The following is a 15,069-nucleotide window of genomic DNA, read 5'->3' on the forward strand; positions in this document are numbered from 1 at the left end:
AATGGAGGAAATTCAGTTGCCTAGAGTTCAGCTAAATGATAACAGTGATTACTAGCAGCCAACATGGATCCTGTTGAGTTTGTGACTATGGGGCAATCAGGAGAATGAATTGTTGTGTTCCTAAAACTAACTCTTCTTCCTTTCCTAGTTTGTACTTGATGGATGCTAGCGATATTAGCAATCATAATGGTTTTTTGGTATATATTTGTTTATTAAAATATATAGTATGGAGGAAGTGCCTTCAAAGATACATGAAAGTTCTTCTCTCCCATCCTTTTTCTTGCTCGCCTTACTTCTTGAATGAACAACTTTAATTAATTTTTTTTAATCTAGTTGGGCTGTTGTTTTATGCGCAGCGCGTCGTGAATATAATATATTCTATTGGTGAAATGTGCATTGGTTTTAACTGCTTGTGAACTACCCTGGAAGGTTGCTGAATCTTGGTTGGGCAATTCCTGGAGATTTGGGGGTGGAAGGGGCGGAGTTTGGGGAGGGACCTCAGCAGGGTATAACGGCATAGAGTCCATCCTCCAGATCAGCCATTTGCTCCAGGAGAACTGACCTCTGTAGTCTGGATTGGAGATCAGTTGTAATTCTGGGAGAGCTCCAGGCCCTACCCTATCTGGAAGCCGTTTTTGGAGAGATGAGACAGAAATCTATTAATCATGTGGTTTTAGGTAGCCACCCCCTGCCCCCAAAAAACCTACCTTCGCCACAGCCTCAAGACCAGCACTCAAAATTGCACCCAGTGGAGATTTTTCAACCCTGTTGGAACCTGATCAGCATGGCAGGCCCTGGGAATTAACCTGGCCATCCTGGGATGCTTGAAAATTGTGCCAGATTGGCTTGCTTCCTGTTAGCCAGTTGCAAACAGGGAGCTGATTTTTTCAGTGAACTGTCAAGTCTGTTCGTTTTGTTTGTGGCTGCTCAAACCTGTGAATGAACACAGCTATCTGATACTTAGGGTTGCCAGGCCCCTCTTGGCCACCGGCGGGAGGTTTATGGGGCGGAGCCTGAGGAAGGCGAGGTTTGGGGAGGGGAGGGACTTCAATGCCGTAGAGTCCAGTTGCCTGTTTTCTCCAGGGGAACTGATCTCTATTGGCTGAAGATCAGTAGTAATAACAAGAGATCTCCAGCTAGTACCTGGAGGTTGGCGACCCTACTGATACTGAATCAGACCCTTGGTTCATCAAAGTCAGTATTGGCTGCTCAGACTGGCAGCGGCTCTCCAGAGTTTCAGGCAGAGGTCTTCCACATCACCTGTTGCCCGATCCGTTAAACTGGAGATGCCGGGGATTGAACCTGGGACTTCCTGCATGCTAAGCAGATGCTCTGTCATTGAGCCACAGCCCCCCTCCCTGCTGGGCAGCTTGATTCACCCTGTTCCTTCCCAGCAAGTGCAATATCCTGCGCTGGTGTTTTATGCATACAGATATATATCTAGATTGAATTTTGCTCCCTCCCCCCTCCGTCCTTAATATGCTGCTGCTCTGTTTATCTGTTTAAATAGACGGTTAAGCAGCCACAAATCATATAAGCCAATCATAAACAAACACTGTGTTTTAAAAAAATCTTACAGTGTTTGTCTATGTAGCTCATAACGACATTAATGGCAGCTGAACCAGCATTTGGCAGCCTCTTTGCGCAGGCGCAGATCCGAAAATCCCCAATGCAAACCTATTTGACAGGCTTTTGAGTTTTCTGGTGCCAAACCAAACATAGCTAATGAATGGCTTACATCTGCTTGTCACACTTGAACGCAGTAAATTCTATCGCCGAGCATGTTTGGTACAAACGTTTATGTATCTCTGCAGTCTGCTCCTGCCTACGTAAATGCAGCGGATCAAGGTGGGGTGCAGTTTAGATCATACAAAGATGTCGTCCCCACCACCCACTTAGGTCAGTTGGAATCACTAAGGAATTTCCTTTTCACAGTGGCAGTATTGTAGCCAGTGGGGTTAATCTGAGACGAGATTATTGCTAATTGAAAACTTTTCCCAATACCCTGCCATGATGACTTGAAATATAGTTGGCATACTTAATTCAGAGGTGGGGACCTACCCTAAAGCAAGATATAGTTGCAAAGTTATTGGCTGATACTGATCCAAATGTAACCGTCGCCATGGCAAAAAAAATTATCTATGGTTTTTAATGATACCTCCTTTTAACTGTATTGCTTAGATAGTATATTTTTGTATGTTTGGTTATTTATGTATTATGGAATGTATTTGTTTTGCTCATGTCCTGTTGGTCCACAAGCATAAAGAATGGAATAAGGAAAGGAAATAAAGGAATTTCCTCAAAGTGAGATGAACTCTGGTCCAGCGAGTGTCTCCCTAAGTCCCTGGGGGCTTATGGGTTAACTGTACCGATGATCTGAGGCGGGTGCCCAATGGTGCTCATGGTTATCTCCGTGGTGGTTCCAGAAGGTTCGCAACTTTAGAAATGTCAATTCCAGTGGAGCTTAATTAAATGAAATCCCCACCGAGCTCAAGGCATATGGCAAATGAAATAGCGCAGCTGAAGGATAATAGTCCTTCGGGGTGCAATTAATCTCAAGGTTGCTCTGGGGCTGAGCAATAACAAAGGTGCAGAAGTAGAATATAGACGGGCTTCTGTGAGGGGCCTACAGTTTTGGAGGAAGTGTCTGAACATTCATAACACAGTTAATGAAGCTGCATCAAGGGTAGTGCCGGTGGAGAATTGCTCTTGGTGAGACTATTTTCTGTATTCCCTTGGCCATCACCTAAGGAGGTAGTAGTCATGGTAGCACCATTCCACATGTGACCCTCCTCCAGTTCTTGCCTGTATTAGAAGAAGAAAAGTTGGTTTTTAATATGCCAACTTTCTCTACCACTTAAGGAAGAATCAAACCGGCTTTCAATCACCCCCTCCCCACAGCAGACACCCTGTGAGGTAGGTGGGCCAGAGAGAGCTGTGACTAGCCCAAGGTCACCCAGCTGGCTTCATGTGGAGGAGTGGGGAAACAAATCCAGTTCACCAGATTAGCGACCGCTGCTCATGTGGAGGAGTGGGGAATCAAACCTGGTTCTCCAGATCAGAGTCCACCGTTTGAAACCACTGCTTTTAACTACTACACCATGCTGGCTCTCACATTCCACTTTCCTTGTTCTTCCTCATTTCCCGTTTGAGCCTTGAAGTTTCAGGTTATGGAATGTTTGAAGTTCTTTCTACCACATTGCCAGTATTGGGACCAGAGGTATTTCCCCAAGTGTTGTGCAGCCCTTCTCTGACAGGACGACTGACTGGGGAGGGGCTGTGGCTCAGTGGTAGAGCATCAGCTTGGCATGCAGAAGGTCCCAGGTTCAATCCCTGGCATCTCCAGTTAAAGGGACTAGGCAAGGAGGTGATGTGAAAGACCTCCACCTGAGACCCTGGAGAGCCGCTGCCGGTCTGAGCAGACAATACTGACTTTGATGGACCAAGGGTCTGATTGAGTATAAGGCAGCTTCATGTGTTCATGTCTTAGTCAACAGAGACAAAATCCTCACAGTGACATCTCCTGTGCTTGTCTCAGGGGTAGTCCTGGCCATAATATTTTGCTTTTGATTAGCAATGTCAAATAGAACCACTGCCAAGATCCACAGCAACTGAGAAGAATGTTTCTTGGGTATGGTTGCCGAATTCTTGCTTCAAAAATTCAGTCATTTGGTTGGGGTAAAGATGGCGCAGAGTGGTAAGCTGCAGTACTGCAGTCCAAAGCTTTGCTCACGACCTGAGTTCGATCCCAACGGAAGTTTGTTTCAGGTAGCCCGCTCAAGGTTGACTCAGCCTTCCATCCTTCCGAGGTCGGTAAAATGAGTACCCAGCTTGCTGGGGGTAAAGGGAAGATGACTGGGGAAGGCACTGGCAAACCACCCCGCAAAACAAAAGTCTGTCTAGAAAATGTCGGGATGTGACATCACCTCATGGGTCAAGAATGACCCGGTGCTTGCACAGGGGATCTTTATCTTTATAAAGGTGGAAGTAGGGTCAAGGAAGAGTCTGATAGAAGAAGGCATAAGTGAGCATTGCATGAACCTGGTATCTGTCTTCTCCACCACATAAACTACGTTCTCCACCACGTAAGAGATTACGTTCCACCTGGCTTCATCAAGAAGCCCTATTCACTAGGTCCGGTGACCTTTGTTTCCTGTGGGCACCTTTGAAATTCTGACACAGGGTGGTGGGGCTCCGTTACAAAATGACTTCTGTAGATGGTGGCAGCGACCACAAAATGCCAGAGCCAGCAACAAAATGCCAGGGAGGGACGATATGCTGAACTCTCACATTACCGCCTCAACATTTCAGGCAAAAGCTCAGTTTAACAGGCTGTCTTTTAATTGGCACGGGCAATCAGCCGCCCTGCTGGGCAAAAGCCCCGCCTGGCGCTGCCCACTTTCTAAAAACGCTTGACCGGCTCCAGCAAAGGTGATGGAGGGCGCCGTGGTGCCCACAGACACTACGTAGGGGACCCCTGCACTACATACAGCTATAATTCATGCTGTGGGGCAGAACACTTCCTGGTAGAGGGCGATTGCCAACAATTTGTGGGGCTGTTGTGAGGATGGGAGGGGTGGAACAGGTTCTGGAAGAGGAAAGAACCATATACGCCGTCGCTCCTTGGAGGTAGGGCAGGATTAAAAAAATGTCCTAAATTAAAACAAATAATAGGGGAGGAACCTTATTGCTATTTCTTTATTTAAAAATTTTAAAATCCTGCTTTTCTGCCATCTCAGGGCGCTTGAGGCCGCTAGCAAGAATAAACATTTAACACGAGCCAAATCACATTAAAATGCCACTAAATCAATTAATCAAAACAATTTGAACGATTAGCCATAAATGAAAAGCGGCAGAATAATGAAATACGGCTAAATACAATAACAAGTTGAAAAACAAAGTTTGCTAAGAAAACAGTACTCTGGACAGCCAGCGTGGTGGTGTGGTTAAGAGCGGTGGTTTGGAATGGTGGACTGTGATCTGGAGAACCGGGTTTGATCCCCCACTCCTCCACATGAAGCCTGCTGGGTGACCTTTGGCCAGACACAGTTTTTTTAAGAGCTCTCTCAATCCATGCCATGGCATGCAGTGGCAAACCACCTCTGTACATCTCTTGCCTTGAAAACCATGTGGGCTCGCACAGGCGCACACACAACGAGGAATGTCTGAAGTTTTACAGCAGAGGATTCCTAAGCATAAATCACCACCAACCCAGAGGCGTTTTTGTTTTGTTTTGCTGTTACCCAATATTGACCTCTCTCCTCTTCCCAAGAGTTATAAACACCCGTCTCCCAGGTTTAATGAGCCAGGGCAAAGCTCAGGAATTTCTTTCCAAGTAGAAGGATTCATCACTAGAGGTTTGACTCCCACCCCGTCTCAGTGCAGAAAGAGAGCTCAGCGGGGGAGCTGCTTCCAAATTAGGGCTGTCGCCCAATTCAAGGCAACTTTAGTTGACAAATTTCATCCAATTAGTTCAGTGAATTAAATCTGCATATGTGTGCCTCTGCATGAACAAAAAAAATAGTTCTGAAGGAAGGGAAAAAACACTCTTTTGGCTTTTGGATCAGGGATGCACAGCAAGCGCCAACCCAGAACATAACATAAGGAAGGCCATGCTGGATCAGACGAAGGTCCATCAAGTCCAGCAGTCTGCTCACACAGTGGCCACCCAGGTGCCTCTAGGGAGCCCACAAACAAGACAACTGCAGCAGCACCATCCTGCCTGTGTTCCACCGCACCCAAAATAATAGGCATGCTCCTCTGATACTAGAGAGAATAGGTATGCAGCATGACTAGCATCCATTCTAACTAATAGCCATGAATACCCCTCTCCTCAATGAACATGTCCACTCCCCTCAAAGCCTTCCAAGTTGGCAGCCATCACCACATCCTGGGGCAGAGAGTTCCACAATTTAACTGTGTGTTGGGTGAAGAAATACCTCCTTTTATCAGTTTTGAATCTCTCACCCTCCAGCTTCAGCAGATCACCCCGCTTTCTAGCATTATGAGAGAGGGAGAAAAGCTTCTCCCTGTCCACTCTTTCCATACCATGCGTAATTTTAAAGATCTCTGTCATGTCTCCCCTTAAACCGCCTTCTTTCCAAGCTAAACATCCCTAAGTGTTTTAACAGAAGAGGCATTCTTTCTTGCGAGCAAGAGGAGGAAGAATACCTCTTCTAAGAGGATACCTGCATCTCATGTTTTTTTTATAAGCAAGGTTGTCCAAAGAAATTAACCCAAAAAAAAAAAAAATCTGTTTCCTGCTTAATTGCAGCTGCCTTTTTAAAGGAAGCAAGAAAAAAAACACCTATGTTTTCTCTTACTGGTTAAATGTTGTAATCTTGCTGTTCACCACAGTGGCAGTTTAGCCCACAAGCCAGCCAGTGAAAGTAGGTTTGAAAATTGAGACTACAAACCAGGAGAACTACACAGGTGGGTAGGTTGTAGGCCAGGGTTCTGTGTTGCCAAGTGCCCAGTGGTGGCGGGTAAAATCCCACCAATCCACCGGGCTGCCCACCAACCAGCTGAGGGCCGGCGGGCAATGTGTGCACGATGCGCGCGCGTCACTTTCGGGTTTACCCGGAAGCTACGCGGATGCTCTGGCAACCTCGGCTAAAACTCTGCGGAGCTAGGGGGCCTGGCAAGCCTACCTATAGGCACCATGGTGACCCCCTATACTTCATTGGTGCCCGCCAAGGTTTTCAGGAAGTGGGCAGAACCATTGTAAGGAGGGCTTGTTATTGGCTTCCCTCAATCAAATGAAAGGGTTTCCCAGGTTGGCAAAGTGGGGAGGGAAGTGTTGAATTTGGCTCCGTCCCCTGCTGCGGCCACTTTGGTATTCCAACTCCTGCCGCAGCCATTTTGGGGTGGCTCTCTCCACTCCCTCTCGAAATGCCATTAGTGCCCGTAGGCTCAAAACGATTGGGGACCCTTGTTGGAGAGACTTGTATATTCGTCTCACTCCACTCAATGCCATTTCCTGCTCTTTTCCCCCAAACTCTTCAACGTTCTTTTTGAGACCTGGTGACCAGAACTTAGGTGCCCATCAACCCCCAAGCTGCTGGTTGTCGTGGTTGATTAAAAACCCTGCTCCAGTGGCGCTACTGGCAGCTTCTGTGTGTGTGTGTGTATAGCGGATTTCTGTTAAGAAAATAACAGCCGTATCCTAAGCAGAGTTATACCCTTCTAAGCCCATTAACTTCAGTTGGCTTAGAAAGATGTAACTGCTTACGATGGCATGTGATGTAGGGAAAGGGGTACTCCTGTGGCCCAGTTTAGATACCTTCCTCCCACGGATCTTCCTTGTAACATGCAGTTCAGGATTGAAATGTGTGCCAGTTTTTTTGGGGGGGGGAGGGGGGCTATTTTGTAGTTGTCATGGGCACGTTTTTAAAAAAGACCTTTTGAGCATCCGTGCTCCGATAGTTATTTACGTGTTTTTTCTTTTTGCTTCGAGTATTTATGGCTCCGTTTTTCCTGCCGAGGACCTCAAAGCGTGTTGCAACTCACGCACAATAAAATCAACAATACAATTAATGGTTTCAAACCAACTTGTCCATTCCACATGCCGTAATGGGAGACCATAGCCAGTGGTGGTATAGTGGTTAAGAGCGGTGGTTTGGAGCAGCGGACTCTAATCTGGAGGACCGGGTTTGATTCCCCACATCTCCACATGAGCTGCGGAGACTAATCTGGTGAACCGGGTTGGTTCCCCCACTCCTATACATGCAGCCAGCCGGGTGACCTTGTGCTAGTCACAGCTGTTTTAGAGCTCTCTCAGCCCCACCTACTTCATAGGGTGTCTGTTGTAGGGAGGTGAAGGGAAGGTAATTGTAAGCTGGTTTGTTTCTTAAGTGGTAGAGAAAGACAGCATATAAAAACCAACTCTTCTTCTTTTTCTTCTTCTCCTTCTGAAATAAAAGGGCTGCACCAGTAACAGGAGATAAAAACAAGGCCAATAATGCAAAATAGGTTTTAAAAAATTATTACTCAGAACAGAAATTCCCAATGTGCTTCACCCAAAAGGCTTCTTCCGGGGAATCTGTAGTTATTGCAGTAGTCCTCCAAATGAGCATAAATTCTATAGCACCGTTGGCCTTGGCCTTATTTTTATCTCCCATCACAAATCATAGCCAGCCCAATCTATCTAAATTAGGAGCTGCGCTTAATTATCTATAGAGTGGCAGATGTGGATCAAGATGGGATGTTACAGAGAGAGGTAGATGGAGGAAGGCAAAGGCCTTAAAAGAAGCAGAGTGGTTAATCTCCAGCTTGGTTTTCTTCAGAGAATCAGTGGAAGGAAAAGCTATGGAGGACCTTTGTGGTCGGCGAGGCCCTGAACTCACCAGCAGCTCCAGTCTTTATATCTAGCACATTTCTTTTTACCCCACTTTTCCTCCAAAGAGCTCAGAACAACATACGTGGTTCTCGGTTCCCCATTTTATCCTCACAGCAACCCTGTAGAGTAGGCTAGTCTCAGAGAGGTCCAAGATCAGCCAGCGAGCCTCATGGCTGAGTGGGGTTGCGAGCCCAGGTCTCCCAGATCTTAGTTCAACACTCCAAACACTACACAACACCAGTCTGATGAGAAGTGACTGGAATCTGGACCATATCATCAGCTTCCAGGAGCCAGAACTCATACAGATGTCTTTAAGATTCTCAAGACCTTATTTTTGTGTCTTTGTGATGGATAGTGGTTGTCGTTTCGGCTGAATTGTTGTGAAATGTCATCGCTGGCTGAAAAATAGGATCAATAAGAGACGCAGTATGAGTAAGGAGCAATTCCTTTTTTCTTTTCTATCAGGACAGGTATTGCAAGCAGCCACTGCTGCTTGGACCGGAAGGCAAGTTGGAGTCCTAGCGAGAGTACGGACATTGGTCAATATTTCTAGCTGTAGTTTAACATGCAAAATAGGGTATTTTTCTTTGGGGGGTGGGTGGGAGAAATAAAAATGAGGCCATGTAGCCAAACTGCTCATTTTGCTCCTCTCGTAAAGTGGAAATGCTAAATACCCAGGAGAACATCTGGTGAATTCTTATCAGTGGCAGTGGCGGAATTGGCATGGGGCAATGGGAACCTGTCTCCCAAATTCAGACTGGGAAGGGGGGCACACACCAGGGGCCTGAAAAGTCAAGTCATATACTTCCAGATGTGTTGAACAAAGAAATGTTTTCCTTACGGGGTAGAATAGTCAGCAGTGAATTCATGGCGGTAGATTAAATACCTGATGTAAGCTTTTGGTGGATGGCATAGAGAGGGCAGCTGGTGAAACAGGATGGTAATAAGGCATGAACTGCCTTATATCCTTAGATCATACAAACGTCATCCTTCTCTAACTGGGAATTGTGAGGGTTACGTGGTGGGACTTTTTCAGTCAAGTGATTCCCTAGATAAAGTCTCTCCCTGCGTGGTGGGCTTGCGGATTTCGCCTGACGGTCTTAACATGCCTGGGCATAGACTGTGGAGGAATTCTCCTTCCCTGAGCAGATCCCATCCTGTTCTAATGCTCAGCCCAGGGCAGGTCGAGAACTTTGGGACCCAACCCATTATACACTGGTTTTACTGCACCTTTTAGCATTTAACATTTTCGCCAAATGCTGATTTTGATGAGTTTTATGGGCAGTCTGCTGCGGAAGCCTACGGGTGTTAAGCAGGGTCTAAATCTTCTAAAATAAATAAATTGGCAGAGGTCTCCATGTCAAGAAAGCGGCAGGCTCTCAAGGGAAGGGGGGACAAAAATAAATCGACCTCAAGGGAGGCGACAGCTGGCACATAATAATAATAATTTTAAAAAGGACGGGAAAAGATGCCACCCTCTAAAGTGACGGCCTGGATTTTTGAAAGGGCCGAGAATGAGGCCCGCATCTCGATAGTTTGGCTTTTTACTAGCTCAGCCGAAACCTTTATTACGGCTCGTAAATGGAAAGGGGCAGGGTCCGCCGGTCTCGCTTGTCATCTATTCATCACGGCCCACTGAAATAAACCACCTTGGCGACAGGGAACCCGTGCGGACATTTCTCTTCCCTCCTTCGTCTGATCTCAGCCAATCTTCCTCACGAGAGCAGCCTGACAGGAGGCCATAAATCACCCGGCACCGGCGGCTTCACCTTCTATATTAGGCTAATTAGGTTCTTAATGGCCCTGCGGAACACAGATCTCCACTCCATATGCCCCCCAAATCATTCTGTGCTTCAGAATAAGCTCATGTGCATTTTTCCGGCCAGGTTCCCTCTCCCCCACCCCATTTTTGGAAGCTGGGAGTAGATAGCTCATCCACAAGCTCTGGGAGGGGCCTTGCTCAGTGGAAGAGCTCCTGCTTGGCATGCAGAAGGTCGCAGGTTCAATCCCCGGCATCTCCAGTTAAAGGGACTAGGCAGGTAGGCGATGCGAAAGACCCCTGCCTGAGACCCTGCAGAGCCGCTGCCGATCTGAGTAGACAATACTGACTTGGATGGACCAAGGGTCTGGTTCAGTATCAGGCAGCTTCATGTGTTCATAGGTACTTTGAAATTTGGGAATATATCTCTGCCATATTGTCAGTATTACATATTTATCCCACCCTTCCTCCAAGTGGCTCAAGAGGGAAGGCACAGTTTTCTCCTGGCCGGGGCGGGGACCAAGACAGGTTAGTGATTTATAAAATAGGGGTGCTGACCTCCAGGTGGTGGCTGGAGATCTCCTAGAATTACTACTGGTCTCTTGACGACAGAGATAAGTTCTTTATGGCTGCTTTAGACAGTGGACTTTCTGGCATTATACCCCACTGAGGTTACCCCCCAACCCCCTTCTTTCCAGGTTCCACTCCCAAATCTCCAGGAATTTTCCAACCTAGAGTTTCCAACCCTATCCAGGTGGGGCCTTGAGCTCTCCCGCTATTACAGCTGATCTCCAGACAACAGAGACCAGTTCCCCTGGCGAAAACTGCTGCTTTTGAGGGTGGATTCTATGGCATTATACCCTACTGAGGTCCCAAACCCCATCCTCCCCAGGCTCCATCCCCCCCAAATCTCCAAGTATTTCCCAACCCAGAGCTGGCAACCCTATTTATGAAATTATCCATAGGGTGGAGACAGTGGATAGAGCGAACTCCCGCCATCTCCTGTGATAATGGAATGGGGGGGGGGCACCAAATGAAGTTGATGGGGCAGTAGGTTCAGGAAAGAGAAAAGGAAATCCATCCTTCTTTACTCAACCAATAACCAAATTGTGGAATTCCCTGCCTGTAGATGTAGTGATGGCCACAAGCATAGATGGCTTTAAAAGGGTATGGAACAGATTCTTGGGGAATAGATCCATCAACGCCCTACTAGTCATTGGCGAGTAAAAAGGAAACCCCATGATCACAGGTGATGTGTGTGTGTGTAAAGTGCCTTCCAGTCGCAGCCGACTTATGGCGACCCCCTTTTGGGGGGTTTTCATGGCAAGAGACTAACAGAGGTGGTTTGCCAGTGCCGCCTTCTGCACAGCAACCCTGGTATTCCTTGGTGGTCTCCCATCCAAATACTAACCAGGGCTGACCCTGCTTAGCTTCTGGTATTCCTTGGTGGTCTCCCATCCAAATACTAACCAGGGCTGACCCTGCTTAGCTTCTGAGATCCGACGAGATCGGGCTAGCCTGGGCCATCCAGGTCAGGCGATAAACCTCTAAATACCATAGGTGTGAGGGGACACCATGGTTGTCAGGCTTCTGTGCTCTGTTTTTTTGATCTTCCTGTCTAACTGTCTGGCTGGTGCATGAAACAAGCTGTTGGACTACATGGACCATGGGTCTGACTAAGCAGGGTTCATCTTATACTCTAACAATAATTATATTGTTAGACAGTGTCATCCAGCCAAGTTCTGAAACCACGATCTGAAGCTGATGAATTAACTTCAGCTAGTCCTAACTGCAGTTTCATTCTACATATCTAAGGGGCACACTCACCCCAACCGTTTTTTTTTTCTCCTGCAGGCTTAGAGGACCCCCTAGGTCTGCAGAAAAATTTGAAAGGAAAAAAAAAACCCTGGGAGGGGGTTAAATCCCCCAATTTTCGAAAGAACATTGTCTGCACATGCACAGACAACATTTTCTCAAAATGGCGGTGGCCGCTGCTGTGAGCTGGGGTCAGCCGCCAGGGGAGGCCGTGGCAGCGGAAGATGCTGGGAGCAGGTCCCTGGCGGATACCTCGGGCCGCTCTGCATAACAAATTATAAATCATATAAACAAATAACTAAAAAGAAAAATACAAAAATACAAAAAGAGCACTTATTCTACAGTTTTATATCTTCTATTACAATATTATGGAATAAACAGTGCCCATACCCACCACCCACCTTAAATGTGTCTCCCACCACCACTGGACTTCCAGAGAAGTATTCTGACAGTATTAGAAATTACCTTATACTAATATTATATAAACTAAATTACATTTTATCTATAATTCATTAACTATACTTGTAAAATTCATTTTTGCCATATCATCCCAAAATGCGATGGCCTTTAACCAAGTTTTTTTAAACTCTTCCATATCTTTACCATATGAAGAATTTGTAAGCTTGGCCATTCGCATATACAACCACATTTTCTCTCTCCAGTCCTTACTTGAAGGTTTATTTACTTGTTTCCATTTTTTTGCTATTGTAATTCTTGCTTCTGCAAAACTATATTGGCATATAACTCTATCATATTTATCCATATTCTTCATAAATGCTTACATCTTGACTTAAGCCTGGCTTGTTCTACAGTGCAGCTTTGCGTGCTATGGAGACGCCTGGCCAGAGTGGTTTAAAACTGAAAACTCTTTTGCCTTTCACCACCTCTCGCTAGCCGTCTCCCTGAGCAATGAAACCAGCTTTGGTCAAGGTATAACAGGCTCGAGTGATCATCCGTCCACAAGCTGAATCCTGGTTTTATAAACCATAGTTAAAATAACCAGTAGTTTTGTGTTGTGCCTGACCTTGTCCATTGACTGGGCCAAGGTCACACCCAGGGAGTTCAAGGTGAATTTGAACACAGGTTTCTGACAACCCCGTCTGACGTTTTAAACCACTGCATCACAGTGGCCAGATTCCAGATTTTCCACCCAGGATGTAAACTGGCCCGGATTCCCAGCTCCATTTACTTATTGTCCCTAAGTATGTTTCAAGATTTCATTGTTGCAGAGTTATGAAATAAATCCCAGGAAAAAATAAAGTCTTGTTTTGCTCCAAGACTGCTTTTGATGCTGTCAGCCTTCCATTTTCTTATTCAATCTGTTGCTAGTTTGGGTGTTTTGGAGGGGGCTCTGTTATTTCTTGGTCTCGTTCCTGTCTCTATGGCTGTGCTTTTTTATGTTTCTACTTTACTTTCTTTGTCCTCCGCACTCTCTGTTGGCGCCCCTCAGGGCTCAGATCTTGGTTCTCTTTTCTATACTATTTTCTTGGGATTCTTCAATCCCTTTGACGTACTTTTTTCAGTGTTATTTTTATGCTGGTGGTTATCCTGTTATATCTTTCAGTTCCTTCCAGAAAGTACCCCTGCTGTACTTTCACACACCTCTGATGCTCTTTCTTCTGTTTCCACATTGTCGTCTAATCATCGTTCGATGCTTAATGTGTCTACAATAGAATTTCTGGTTATTCCACCCAAATATAACCTGTCTTATCCTTGAATTTTGGTGATGTTTGCTCTGTTTTTTTTTCTTCTTTTGTGGCAAATACCCTTTCCCCCTTTATGATATTTGAATATAATATTTATAGTCTGATATAATCTTCATAATATTTCTAGATTCTGTTTCATCTGTTGCTACTGCCAAAACCCAGATTCACAATTTGACTCTTTCCCACGCTGTTTATATTATCATTCTTTCTACCCAGCTTCCCGTTTCACAGCTTCCTTATTGAATTTCTGTCATTAATTCCACTGCACGTCTCATTTTCCCTGCCCCTCATTTTGCTTATATCCCTTTTTTCTGCCTCATGTCTGCTGCCCTTTTTGTGTCTTGTCAGATTGTTAAGGCAGTGAAAAGCACTAAAAAGAATAAAAGCTTATTTTATTTTATTTTTGGGTCTCGATTGCCATGACAAAATGCAATAAATTAATAATTTGTGGGTAATGGCTTGATTGGGGAGGGAAGGCGACATGGTAAAGCCCGATCTCATCAGATCCCGGAAGCTAAGCAGGGTCAATACTTGGATGGGGGACCACCAAGGAAAGCTCTGCAGAGGAAGGCTATGGCAAGCCACCTCTGCTTCTCACTTGCTTTGAAAGGCACTTGCTGGGGTTGCCATGAGTCGACTGTGACTTGATGGCACTTTACACACACACACACACGCACACGCATACACGCTTGATTTCCACCTTTCTGTTTTCTATCCTATCATAAGGAAGCATGCAAAACAGATGCTCCACTAGTAAGCCACATAGGGTTGCCAATTGCCAGGTAGTAGTAGCAGATCTCCTGCTAATTCAGCTAATCTCCAGCCGATCTCCACCCCCAAAATCTCCCACCGGTGGCGAAGAGGGACCTGGCAGCCCTAAAGCCACAGCCCCTCCCTGTAAAAAAAAAAACTTCAAAAACTGAACACATGAAGCTGCCTTATCTGAGCCCTGTTCACATAGTACAGTGAAACCTTACATGGTCTGGGACTACCTCTCCTGGTATGCCCCCCAGAGAGCATTATGTTCTGCTAATAACAACCTCCAAAGCTAGGGTTGCCAACCTCCAGGTCCTAGCTGGAGATCCCCTGCTATTCCAACTGATCTCCAGCCGATAGAGATCAGTTCACCTGGAGAAAATGGCCACTTTGGCAATTGAACTCTATGGCATTGAAGTCCCTCTCCTCTCCAAGCCCTGCCCTCCTCGGGCTCCGCACCCAAGTGAGACTACACTTGGAATACTGTGTACAGTTCTGGTCACCACACCTAAAAAAGTATATTACAGAGCTTGAGAAGGTGCAGAAAAGAGCAACCAAAATGATTAGGGGACTAGAGCAACTGTTCTATGGGGAGCTGTTAAGACGCTTAGGGCTTTCTAGCTTGGAAAGAAGGCGGCTGAGGGGAGACATGATAGAGGTCTATAAAATTATGCATGGTTTGGAGAGAGTGGACA

At 46.0% G+C, this 15,069-nt stretch overlaps 1 protein-coding gene and 1 non-coding gene across 2 annotated transcripts in view; both read left to right on the forward strand.

Annotated features, from left to right (window-relative positions):
* The window catches only part of NKAIN1 (sodium/potassium transporting ATPase interacting 1), a 76,334-nt gene that overhangs the window by 37,932 nt on the left and 23,333 nt on the right, over positions 1-15,069 (forward strand). The window lies entirely within an intron of this gene.
* LOC130475883 (U4 spliceosomal RNA) lies at positions 1,924-2,059 on the forward strand. Its single transcript, XR_008933256.1, has one exon. It is a non-coding gene; the product is annotated as a U4 spliceosomal RNA (small nuclear RNA).

This window comes from Euleptes europaea, chromosome 3 (genome assembly GCF_029931775.1).
Source record: "Euleptes europaea isolate rEulEur1 chromosome 3, rEulEur1.hap1, whole genome shotgun sequence".
In the NCBI taxonomy this organism is placed as follows: domain Eukaryota; kingdom Metazoa; phylum Chordata; class Lepidosauria; order Squamata; family Sphaerodactylidae; genus Euleptes; species Euleptes europaea.